Source organism: Pleurodeles waltl, chromosome 8 (assembly GCF_031143425.1).
Source record: "Pleurodeles waltl isolate 20211129_DDA chromosome 8, aPleWal1.hap1.20221129, whole genome shotgun sequence".
In the NCBI taxonomy this organism is placed as follows: Eukaryota; Metazoa; Chordata; class Amphibia; order Caudata; family Salamandridae; genus Pleurodeles; species Pleurodeles waltl.
Window position 1 is genome coordinate 921,030,908 of NC_090447.1, and position 13,434 is coordinate 921,044,341.

Consider the following 13,434-nt stretch of genomic DNA (forward strand, 5'->3'; position numbering starts at 1 on the left):
ATAGGCAGATATACGTAACAATTTGAGGAACAATATTTACAAAAATATATAGGGGGTCATTCTGACCCTGGCGGCCGGTGGCCGCCAGGGCCACCGACCACGGGAGCACCGCCAACAGGCTGGCGGTGCTCCCACGAGCATTCTGACCGCGGCGGTTCAGCCGCGGTCAGAAGCGGAAAGTCGGCGGTCTCACGCCGACTTTCCGCTGCTCGGGGGAATCCTCCATGGCGGCGGAGCGCGCTCCGCCGCCATGGGGATTCAGACACCCCCTACCGCCATCCAATTCATGGCGGGAAACCCGCCATGAACAGGATGGCGGTAGGGGGTGCCGCGGGGCCCCTGGGGGCCCCTGCAGTGCCCATGCCAATGGCATGGGCACTGCAGGGGCCCCCGTAAGAGGGCCCCGCAAAGTATTTCAGTGTCTGCCTTGCAGACACTGAAATACGCGACAGGTGCAACTGCACCCGTCGCACCCCTGCAACTACGCCGGCTCAATTCTGAGCCGGCGTCCTCGTTGCAGGGGCATTTCCTCTGGGCCGGCGGGCGCTCTTTTGGAGAGCGCCCGCTGGCCCAGAGGAAATGTCTGAATGGCCGCGGTCATTTGGCGGCTCCCTCCGGGCTGGCGGCTCCCGCCGCCCGCCGGGCTCAGAATGAGCCCCATAATATCTACATAAGGCTGTACATTGTCTATGCAAAATGTCCGTGGGCCACAGGGCCAAAAATCATGGGCTAAGCCCACACTTGACTCCTGCCTCAATATGGAGAGAACACTGCAGGGGCATCAGGTTGTAAACACACAGGCACCTCAGGGGGATGGGGAAGGGGGGGCACCTCAGCCAGAGGATGGGATAATGCCACTGCTCCCAAAGGGGGCCCACAGTGATGTCCTGGGGAGTGCAAAGACACAGTCTCTCAAGTGGGTGCTTTGCCCATTGCTTGGTCCTGGGGAGTGCAAAGCCACAGTCTCTCAAGTGGGTGGTTTGCCCATTGCTTGGTCCTGGGGAGTGCAAAGCCACAGTCTCTGTAGTGGATGTCTTCTCCACTGGTTCTGGAGGGGGCCTTGTGCCCAGTGTGCTTCATCCTGCCAAGGATTGGGTGAGTAGATGCATATCTCCACTGGATCTGGAGGGGGCATTGCGCCCATTGTGCTTCATCCTGCCAAGGATTGGGTGAGTGGATGCATATCTTCACTGGTTCTGGAGGGGGCTTTGTGCCCAGTGTGCTTCATCCTGCCAAGGAGGGGCGAGTGGATGCCTTTCTCCACTGGTTCTGGAGGGGGCTTTGTGCAGAGTGTGCTTTATCCTGCCAAGGATTGGGTGAGTGGATGCATATCTCCACTGGTTCTGGAGGGGGCTTTGTGCCCAGTCTGCTTCATCCTGACAAGGATTGGGTGAGTGTATGCATATCTCCACTGGTTCTGGAGAGGGCATTGTGCCCCGTGAAGAAACACTTGGGGTGTGGCTGTTCACATTCCCTGCAAAAACAACAAGTGATGGACGGAATGCTGAACATTGTCAAACATTCACCCCAAGTCACAGATCTGGGTTTAATCCATCGTTTTTTTGCTGCCCATGCCATTCCAGTTTGGACCCAGCCATATGCAAATCAGTCTTGACCCTGTTCCCCATGGGAACAGTCCAGCCCGAACTGCTAGGCCAGGTCTTCCCTGGACTGGAAACAAGCATCCTGGGACCGGTTTCGGGGTTTCACCCCTCATCAGCCAGGCTAGCTTGAATCCAGTGGCATGGGAAGCACGGGACCCACGTCTGGGCATACCCTTCCCACTTAGGGCGACAAATGCAAAAACAACAAGTGATGGACGGAATGCTGAACATTGTCAAACATTCACCCCCAGTCACAGATCTGGGTTTAATCCATCGTTTTTTTGCTGCCCATGCCATTCCAGTTTGGACCCAGCCATATGCAAATCAGTCTTGACCCTGTTCCCCATGGGAACAGTCCAGCCCGAACTGCTAGGCCAGGTCTTCCCTGGACTGGAAACAAGCATCCTGGGACCGGTTTCGAGATTTCACCCCTCATCAGCCAGGCTAGCTTGAGACCAGTGGCATGGGAAGCACGGCACCCACGTCTGGGCATACCCTTCCCACTTAGGGCGACAAATGCAAAAACAACAAGTGATGGACGGAATGCTGAACATTGTCAAACATTCACCCCCAGTCACAGATCTGGGTTTAATCCATCGTTTTTTTGCTGCCCATGCCATTCCAGTTTGGACCCTCACCTGGGTGTCTGAGGCACAAGATTAGAACAGAACAGGGGTCATGAGAGTTCTTGGAGGCAGGGCTAGACTCCATCCTGCAGCAGCAAAGTCTGCAAACTTGTGGTAGTGCCGGTGCTGGTGGGGGTGCTGCCAGTGGTGTTGGTTGCCTCCAGCCCTTCTCCTGCAGCCTCAGATGGCTGCCCAATGGGGCTGCTGCTGCTGGTAGTGGCCCTTCTGTCAGTTGGACAGGTGGCAGTACTTGCGGAGGGGCCTGCGGCGGTGCTGGTGGCAGTGCATATGGCTGTGCTGGCTGTAGTGCAGGTGCCGGTGCTGCCAGTGGTGGAGGGAGGCTCCAGCCCTTCTCCTTGCAGCCTCGGACAGCTGCACACTGGGGCTGCAGCTGCCGACAGTTGTGGTGCTAGCAGCAGGGCAGGTGGTGGTGCAGGTGGCGGTGCTTGCAGTGGTGCTTGCGGTGGGGCTGCTGGCGGTGCTGGCAGCAGTGCAGGTGGCAGGGCTGGCGGTTGTGCTGGTAGCCACCAGGCCTTCACCTGCGGCCTCCGATGGCTGAAGTGCCTTATCTGGTATTTTCTGCCCCTTCCTCACCTTGGCAGATGGTGGTGTGACCTTGGCTCTGGCAGCTAGTGTTTTTGAAGAGACCGTGCTGGGTGGTTCATGCTCATTGCCCTTTCTGCATGCTGGCCCCTTCTTCACCTTGGCAGGTGGTGGAATGCTTTTGTCCTTTGCAGGGGTTGGTGGCACACTGGCTGGGCTGACGGGTGCCCCCTTTGAGCCTCTGTGAGTTGCAGGTACCAGAGCGAATGTCGACTTGGTGGCTGAGGAGCTGGCCTGGGTTCTGGACACCCTGGCCCGAGGGGAAGGGCGGGGGTAGGGGTAGGGAAGAGGTCAATGTTTGCCAGGAAAAGCTTCTTAGACACACTGGGGCAGGAAGAGGGAGAGGGTTTGGGAGTGGAGGAAGAGGGTGTGGTTGAAGGAGGTGTCTGTCTGCTGAGTTTAGGTGCAGGTGCATGGGCTGGATGTTGTTGGGAGGTGGATGGCTGTTGGGTGGGTGGGTGCTTGCGTTTGTGTACTTTGGGAGGAGGGGTCACAGACACACTGGGAGAGGACACAGGGGACATGTGCATGGTTGTGGGGATGGTGACTGCTCGTGAGGGGTGTGTTGTGATGGGCGTGCTGGTGATGGAGGTAGTGGATGAGGATGTAGTGCATGCAGGTGTGAGTGGAGACATTACTGGGAGGGAGGTGGACGAAGAGGAGGAGGAGGACACAGTGGAGGCAGTGAATGTTGATGTGTCTGGATTGGTATGGTGCTTGTGTGAGTGCCTATGAGATGAAGTGCGGTGCTTATGTTTGCCTGAACCACTTTTGTGTGGGGATTTGGGTGAATGCTGGTCTGAAAGTGTGCTTGGGGTAGGCTGGGGTTGAGGGGATTGGGTCTGGGTAGAGCAAGTTGGAGGGAGGAGGCTAGACACAGAGAAAATGGCTGCCATCAGTGCGGAGGCTGGAGTCCGAAATGCTATCTGTTGGGCCCCCACGCCAGAGTGAATGCCCTCCAGGTATGCATTTATTTGTTGTAAGTGCCTCTCAACACCCTGGATAGCATTCAGTATGGTTGACTGCCCAACAGTGAGGGATCTCAGGAGGTCAATAGCCTCCTCACTGAGGGCAGCTGGGCTGACTGCGGCAGGGACTGAGGTGCCTGGGGTGAAGGAGATGCCCACCCTCCTGGGTGAGCGGGCATGGAAAACACACTGAGGGGCTGCTGGGAGGGCGGTGCAGGGGTGGCGGTACCTCTTGCTGGGGTGGCCACAGAGGTGTCCGCCACGACCAGGAAGCTTCCATCGGAGGAGGAGTCGCTGTCTGTGGTCTCCCCTCCTGTCCCCGTGGTGGTGCTCCCCTCGCCCTCCGTCCCACTGGTGGCCTTACCTTCTGTGGATTTGGCCTCCAGGCCCATGTGGGATGCAGCTCCCTTCGTCACCTGTGCCTCTGCTCCTCCGCCAGATGATGCTAATGCACACAAGGACTGGGTGACAAAACAAAAAGGGGGGAGGGACAGAGGATACACATGGTCAATGCCAGCAACACCACTACTGTTGGCGTACACAACAGACAGGGAACACACATGCACTAGTTACTAAGATAGATACCAGCCCATTGGTTACATAGCTAACGCCATTAGCTGCACATCTGAAACCCACAGGACCCTGACCAGTAGTAGATGCCCACTAACACTATTGGGGTAAGAGTGCTTCAGAGCCTGCCCAACAAGGGACCTACCCTGGCCTAGGGGCACCCATAGCACATATCCTCCACTCAGGTAACTCTTAACATGCGCAAAGTCTGGATTCAGAATCTGTACTCACCCCTGTGTGGCTGCTGTGATGCCCACAAGTGCCCATCCAACTTCGGATAGGCCACCGCCAGGATGCGGAACAAGGGGGTCATGGTGCGACAGGCACCCCTTCATCGTTGGGAGGCCAGCCCCAGCTGGGCCTCCACCGTCTTCTTTGCCCAGCCATGCAGGTCCTCCCACCGGTTGTGCAGTGGGTGCTCCGCCTGTCAAAGACCCCGGTGGTCCGCACCTCCTTGGCGATGGCACGCCCAATACCCTTTTTCTTATGGGAGCTGACCTTCATGGAAAAGGCAGCAGAAAAGGGAATTAGTCAACCGTCTGAACCATCAGACTCATGGCCCACCAGATCCCTCCCATCCCCTGATGCACATACATTTATCACCTTACATGCTGCACTCTAGCCAGGACGCATTTGCCCCCCAACATGTGGCTTACACACACAGCAATCCATACATTCATGGTCCATGCATCATGCTCATAGTTTACTCACCTGTTTGTCTGGAGGACCATAGAGTAACATGTACTGGGGTAGGACCCCATCCACCAGTTTCTCCAACTCCTACGCAGTGAAGGCAGGGGCCCTTTCCCCAGACACATGAGCCATTGTTGCTTCCAGACACAGGTCACAGCAGCACTTGCAGTGTAGGTCCTCTCCTGTTGAAGGTCAGGTAGCAAGTGAGTAAACAGAGAGAAAATGGCGGTGACATCCCTGGAGGTGCGTACCGTCACCGCCGGCGTACATTGCCATTGGCTTCTAGAACCCATAGGGCCCAATGATAACCAATGCGAAGTTGCACGGCGATCATCGCCCACCTACCACGATGGCGCACAACGCCAGTAGAATTACCTCATTTCCACTTGTCCCTCCTCACAGGTCAGGCAGCCGCCATTTCAGGGGGGCACAGGCCATGGCACCTAACTACATCACAGCAGACATTGGCACAGCAACTGACTGTCGGATTCACACACTGGTTCTGTAAAGGAAGAAATTAATCATTAGTGCAATAGATGTGTGAATATGACCCTCTGCTCACCGTTTTCTTCCATAAGCTTCAACTGCTGAGGCAGAATATGAGATGGTGGCATCCTCTGGTGTACAGACCCCTGGTGGACCTTGCAACAGTGGAGGACAGACACATTATCATCACCTACAGACTTGATCGTGCCACAATCCAAGAACTGTGTGCCCAATTGGAGCCAGACCTGATGCCAGCTATCCGCCAGCCCACAGGTACCCCCTCTAGTGCAGGTCCTGTCAGTGCTTAATTTCCTGGCAAGTGGTTCCTCTCAAACAACAGTGGCCATGTTATCAGGGATGTCTAAGCCAATGTTCTCCAATGTGTTGACCAGAGTGTTGTCTGCCCTGCTGAAACACATGCGCAGCTACATCGTATTTCCCCAGGTGGAGGATTTGGCCACACTGAAGGCTGACTTTTATGCCCTGGGACATATCCCCAACATTATTGGTGCCATTGATGGTAAACATGTGTCATTTGTCCACCCCGGAGAAATGAACAAGTGTTCCAAAATAGAAAAAGCTATCACTTTCTGAATGTGCAGAAGGTGTGTTTGGCCGACCAGTACATCTCCCATGTGAATGCCAAATACCCTGGCTCTGTACATGACACCTTTATCTTGAGGAATAGCAGCATCCCATATGTGATGGCACAACTCCAGAAACACCGGGTGTGGTTTATAGGTGAGCCCAAGGTCCCCACCCAGTATAAGTTGGTGTCTGGGTATGGGGTTGTCCCTAAGGGTTAGTAGGTGTCTAACAGTTGTCACTCGATATTTGCAGGTGACTCTGGTTACCCCAACCTCTCATGGCTACTGACCCCAGTGAGGAATGCCAGGACAAGGGTAGAGGAACATTACAATGAGGCACATGGGCGTACAAGGAGGATTATTGAAAGGACCTTTGGCCTCCTGATGGCCAGGTTCACGTGCCTCCATCTGACAGGTGGATCCGTGTACTACTCACCCAAGAAGGTAAGACTGTAATTTAACTTAACTTATCAGTTATCTGTTGCACATTGTGCATGGCAGCCTGATTTCTCTATGTCTATGGCCACTTACTGTACCCTTAGTCATCTCTATTTTCAGATCTCTGTGGCCCACTCTGGCTCCTGCTATGTGTACTGCTGCCCACCAAAGGTAATTTCAAAGTATATTTGACAGTACATTTGACTTACAATGCTTTGATTATGTTGAAGTAATACATATTTGAATCATTTGACAGACTCTAGATTAGTAATTGTTCCAAGGGTATTTATTTAAGTGCTCATAAGTAGAGGGGGATATGCAAAGGGCTGGGGTGATGGTGGAGGACAGTCCAGGGTAGGGTCCAGTCTATTTGTCCCACAGGTGCATTGTACAAGGGGGCATAGGAAGGGGAGCAATTGCAGTTTAAGGTGGACAGGGTGACAGAGTGGGACAGAAGGATGACAATCAGGAGAGTCTTATTTCCTGGCGGGGGTCTTGGCAATGTTCCCTGGCTTTTGCCTGGATCGCAGGGACTGTTTGCATGGTGGTTCTACTTCTGCAAGGGGTGGGGTGCTGGTAGCCTGTTGGTCCTGTGGTGGGGCCTCCTGTCTACTAGCACTGGCGGAAGTGGAAGGTTGTTCATCAGTTTGGCTAGTGTCACAGGCCCGTTGATGTGCTACTGCCTCCCTTATGGTGTTGGCCATGTCGCCCAGCACCCGTGCAGTGGTGACCAGGATGGTGTAGATGTTTTTGAGGTCATCCCTGATCCCCAGGTACTGTACCTCCTGTAACCGCTAGGTCTCCTGCAACTTGTGCATATCTTGCCCATGGTCTCCTGGGAATAGTGGTATGCTCCCAGGATGTTGGTGAGTGCCTCCTGGAGAGTGGCTTCCCTGGGCCTGTCCTCCCCCTGTCGCATAGCAGTCCTCCCAGTTTCCCTGTTCTCCTGTGCCTCTGTCCCCTGAACTGTGTGACCACTGCCACTGACCCCAAGTCCCTGATCGTCCTGTGTTTGTGGGGTTGCCTGGGGTCCCTGTAGTGGTGGACACACTGCTGATTGCCGTGTCCTGGGGACAGTGACATGGGCCCGCTGGGTGGGTGCTGTGCTGGTGTTTCCTGAGGGGGGAGGCTCTGTGGTGGGTTGGGACTGTGGCAGGGGAACCGACTGTCCAGAGGTCCCTGATAGGCCAGGTTGGTCATCCTGGTCCAGGTGCAGAGCTGCTGTTGTCACTGTGGGCCTCTTCTGTGGGGGGAATGGATATAACTGGCACCTCCTCTACGGTGACGTTGATTATGGGTCCTGTGGGGATGCAAATGCAGTGTTATTGGATCTGCATGTGCCATCTTGTGCATGGGTGTGTTTCCCTCTATGGTTGTGATTTCCCTGTCAGCTGTGCCTTGTGTGCGTGGTGATTTTGTGGGCTGGGTGAGTCTCTCTACTGGCATGCAGTGGTGATGGGTGTCCATGTAGGCCTGTTATGGGGGTCCATGCATTGGTGTTACATGCAGGGTTTGGTATTGGGATGAGTGGGTTGTGATGGTGGGGTATGTGTGAGGTGGTGGAGTGATGGGGTTTGGGTAGGGGTAGGAGTTTGTGATGGCATGCAGGTAGGGTGTGGGGGATAAAGTATTAAAGATTTGACTTACCAGAGTCCAGTTCTCTTGCTACTCCTGCAAGGCCCTCAGGATGCATTATTGCCAAGACTTGCCTCTCCCATGTTGTTAGTTGTGGGGTAGGAGGTGGGGTCCATCGCCAGTCCTCTGTACGGCTTCCTGGTGTCTTGCAACCACGGAATGCACCTTCCCCCATAGGTCATTCTACCTCTTCCTGATGTCATCCCTTGTTCTTGGATGTTGTCCCACAGCGCTGACTGTGTCCACGATCCTCTGCCATAGCTCCATCTTCCTAGCAATGGACGTCTGCTGCACCTGTGATCCGAATAGCTGTGGCTCTACCTGGATGATTTCCTCCACCATGACCCTTACCTCCTCCTCTGAAATACTGGGGTGTCTTTGGGGTGCCATGGATGTGGTGTGAGTGATATATGTGAGTATGAATATGACACTAAACCACTACTACCTAAACAACTACTACTTAAACAACGACTTCCCAACGCCGAAAAAACTTATAAAACAAATTATTTTACAACGAAGTCTAAACAACGAAAAAAAACATTAACTAAATTATTCCTGAACAACGAACACCTATTTAACGACTACGAAAACCACTAAATCACGAATATTCCACTAAACCACTACTATGTAAACCACGACTACCTAAACAACGACTCCCCAAATAACTACTACCTAAACAACGACTACCCCAAAAAAATATTACCTAAATAACGACTACCCAAATAACTAATACCCAAACAAACTACTACCCAAACAACTAATACTTAAACAACGAATCCTAAAATAACTACTACCCAAACAAACGACTAGCCAAACAACGAATACCCAAACAAATACTACCCAACACCGAAAACGCTTAAACACCTAATATATTTAAAACGAACTCCAAACAACGAAAAATATTAATAATTAATATCACAACTAAACAATAACGATTTATAAATAAAATATTAAAGCCACTACAGTACTGCGTAAAAAATAAATAAAATCGAAAATAACAATATATTTCCTACATACAAAAAAAAAACATCACAAAAATCCAAAACATATAAACACTGTTTTAAATCAAAATAAATAATACTTAAATAATTATAAAACAAACACAACACTAAAAAAAAAACCTACATAAAACGATAGTCCTACAACACTTTCTACATGACCCAGGAAGTACTTCCTGTACTAAACAAACGAGAACGAACATAAAAAAAATACAAACTACAAAACAAATACACTCCACAATTATATATATCTAACATCACAAACAAATTCATAATAAAAAAACACATCGAAAACACATTCAATTTACAAATAAAACAATACTTACAAAAACACATATAAATACCAACGACCTCCATTTTCTACTCATTACTAAACCGAACAACTTACAGAGAAGACGAGCATATCACTACGGAAAAGAATTAAAATATAATTCATCCAACACCGCCATCTACTGAGATAAAAAGGTAAAATATCCATAAATAAATATAAAGAAACGTACTAACCTATACCACAGCTAAAATAATATATAATTAATGTACCTTTCGTACTATTTTGTTACAGGCATAAATATCAAGAATCTGACCAAAAAGATAAACACCACACCTTCACCATCAAAGGTAAACCATTACCATTATTCAAAAACAATTTCACTAAACCATAAACAATTGCATTAAAAAAAATGTTCAATAACGAATACCATAATATAATTAAAATATATATATAAAATATTAAATCTACTAATTAGTTAAAAATAAAAATTAATTCACCTAATAAATTTAACCAAAAACCAAATATTATTCATCAAATTTCAAACCTACTAAAAAAATTACTTCTAAATCAAAAATTAATAATTAATAAAACAAAAGAATAAACTAAATAATACACTCTTTCTTATTTCTTACAGACTTCAAGAACGCCAAAAAACACCAGAAGACATAAAAAAGTGAAATAAATCAATAAAAAAAAAATAACAGCTGAAATAAGAAAATAAACTCAAAGTAAGTATAATATTTTCATTATAACATACAACCAGATTTTCTAGTTAAATAAAACTAAACAAACATTCTTATTCAAATACCCCTTAACTTAACACCAAACACATAAATTCAATAAAATTAAAAACACTTCACAAACACAGTACATATATTATATAAAAAAATAACTATTACAACTCCACCAAACACTTACCTCTAAACAGCTGCTGGACTATAAACATAAATAAATTTCACAACAAAACACCAACTTCCAAAACAACTAGTACCTTAACAACAAGGACAGAACACCAACCTTGTTCTTACTACTAATAATTTTACCACAAATACCTTAACAACAATATTTCATTGTAAAAGCATGCTTAATAAAAGCATTACTAATAATCACCATTCACCCTACATCCCTCACCCCACCCCCCCAACCACACCCCTGACCCCCCACCCCTTCCCCAAAACCAAAAACGCCCCACCCCCCCAACCCCACCCCAAAACCTAAAACCCCCTAACCCCCACCTCCTCCCCAAAACCAAAAATGCCCCACACCCCAACCCACCCAAAAACCTAAAACCCCCAAACCCCCCACCCCCTCCCCAAAGCCAAAAACACCCCACCCAAAAATCTAAAACCCCCTGACCCCCCACCCCCTCCCCAAAACCAAAAATGCCCCAACCCCACGCCAAAACTGAAAACCCCCTAACCCCCAAACCCCACACCCACTCCACAAAACCAAAAACACCCCACCCCCCAACCCCACCCCAAAACCTAAAACCCCCTCACCCTCCACCACTTCCCCAAAACCAAAAATGCCCCACCCCCCAACCCCACCCCAAAACCGAAAACCCCCTACCCCCCACCCCTCCCCAAAACCAAAAACGCCCCACCCCCCAACCCCACGCCAAAACCTAAAACCCCCTGACCCCACACCCACTCCCCAAAACCAAAAACGCCCCACCCCCCCAACCCCACCCCAAAACCTAAAACCCCCTCACCCTCCACCACTTCACCAAAACCAAAAACGCCCCACCCCCAACCCCATGCCAAAACCTAAAACCCCCTGACCCTCCACCCCCTCCCCAAAACCGAAAACACCCCACTCCCCCAAACCCACCACAAAACCTAAAACCCCCTCACCCCAACCCCCTCCCTAAAACCAAAAACGCCCCACCCCCCCAACCCCACCCCAAAACCTAAAACCCCCTTACCCCAACCCCCTCCCCAAAACCAAAAACGCCCCACCCCTCCAACCCCACCCCAAAACCTAAAACCCCCCACTAACCTAATTACCTCAATAAATAACACACAATCACCAAATATAAAAGATAACAAACCACCTACACCAAACACTTACCAATAGAACACATTATATATTAATTAACTTACTAAGTAGTAAACTAAATCCACCACAAATTTAATAATAAAAACTGCAAACTTCTTTTAACCTATTTCTTTTATATTATTTACAGATATTTCACAAATGGCATCGCAAGGAGAAGCAAGTTACATAACCTCAAGAACCGGAAACCAGCTACTAAAATATGAAGGTTATCTTTATTGCAGAGACAAGGTTGTCAACCTCAGGAGCCATTGGAGGTGTGTACAATTCTACTCTTCACATTGTAGAGGCAGAGCTGTAACTCTAGAAAACACAGTTGTTAAGACATCAGATCACAACCACTCTGCCTCTGCAACAGAAATTGAGATAAGAGAAAACATACAAAAAATAAAAAAGATTGCACACACCTCCAATGGCTCCTGCGGACAAGTTATAAGGGAGGTAGTACAATATATTCAAGTACAGATTTCTGGTAGCATGCCTTCTGTACCAAACCTTAGGAGAATATTTCAACGAGAAAGACTGGCAAGTAATCCCCAACATATAACACCACAAACCTATGAAGACATTAACATCCCCCCAGAACTAACAATTACCTTCTCCAAAGAAACTTTCCTCATTCACGACAACGAAAACCCTCAAAAAATAATTTTATTATTCAGCACAACATCCAACTTACTAATCCTACAAAATAGTGAAATTTGGATGATGGATGGAACTTTTAAATCTACACCCCATCCATTCACTCAAATTTACACCATACATGTCACAAAAAATAACACTACAATCCCCCTAGTGTATGCATTACTACCTGATAAACATTCCTCTACATACAATGAATTTTTATCAACAATCAAAAACAAAACATTAAATAAAACACCTAGAAAAGTAATACTAGATTTCGAATTATCAATGATAAATACAATACTAAAAATATATCCACAAACCCAAATTTAAGGATGCTTTTTCCCCTTTTCACAAGCATATTGGCGTAGAATACAAAAATCATCCCTAAGTACAGAATATTTCTCAGATTGCATACTACAATTTGAATTAAAAAAACTCACAGCATTATGCTTTGTACCACCTACAAAAGTAGATGAGTATTACACCGCAATAACAGAATCTAACTATTATACACAAAATGAAGACAAATTAGAACCCTTACTAAATTACTTCGAAGAAACCTGGATTGGACACCTAAACAGATCTGGTCGCAGACGAAAACCAAGATTTCCAATAGAATGGTGGAACTGTTACCAAACCTGTTTAGAAGGTGGTGCAAAGTCTAATAATGCCATTGAAGGATGGCACAACGCCTTCAATAAAGTAATAGGTAAACCCCACCCAAACCTGTATCATTTCTTGGAAATTTTGAAAAAGGAACAAAGTTTCCAAGAAATGAGACTTGCTCAATCACTGTCAGGTAACCTGAACCCACGCACAAGTAAAAAAAGCAAAGAAATGACCGAAAGAATTTTGTCAAAAATACAACAATTTGATACAATAACACCATCAGAGTGCCTCAACAGTCTAGCATATATTCTACATTACTAACAACCACTAACCAACTGAAAAATTACTTGCCATTTCTAAAAAACACCAAACACCATCAATTAAATTGGCATTTTTCAATTTTTTTTTACACTAAATTTACACAACAAAAATTGTTCTTACCTTTCAAGTTTTCATGTCTTTATCCAAACATGTGATGCTGAATAAATCTTCTTCATTAATATAGAAAGAAGCATCTCATACTTAGAAAAGAAACAAAAAAACATTAGTCATCCAAAAACAAATAAAAAATATTCATATTGCATGGATGATACAAAAAACAACTCTATATACTATAAAAACAATGAAAGAAATAAAATATAATACTTTACCAAACCAGAAATTC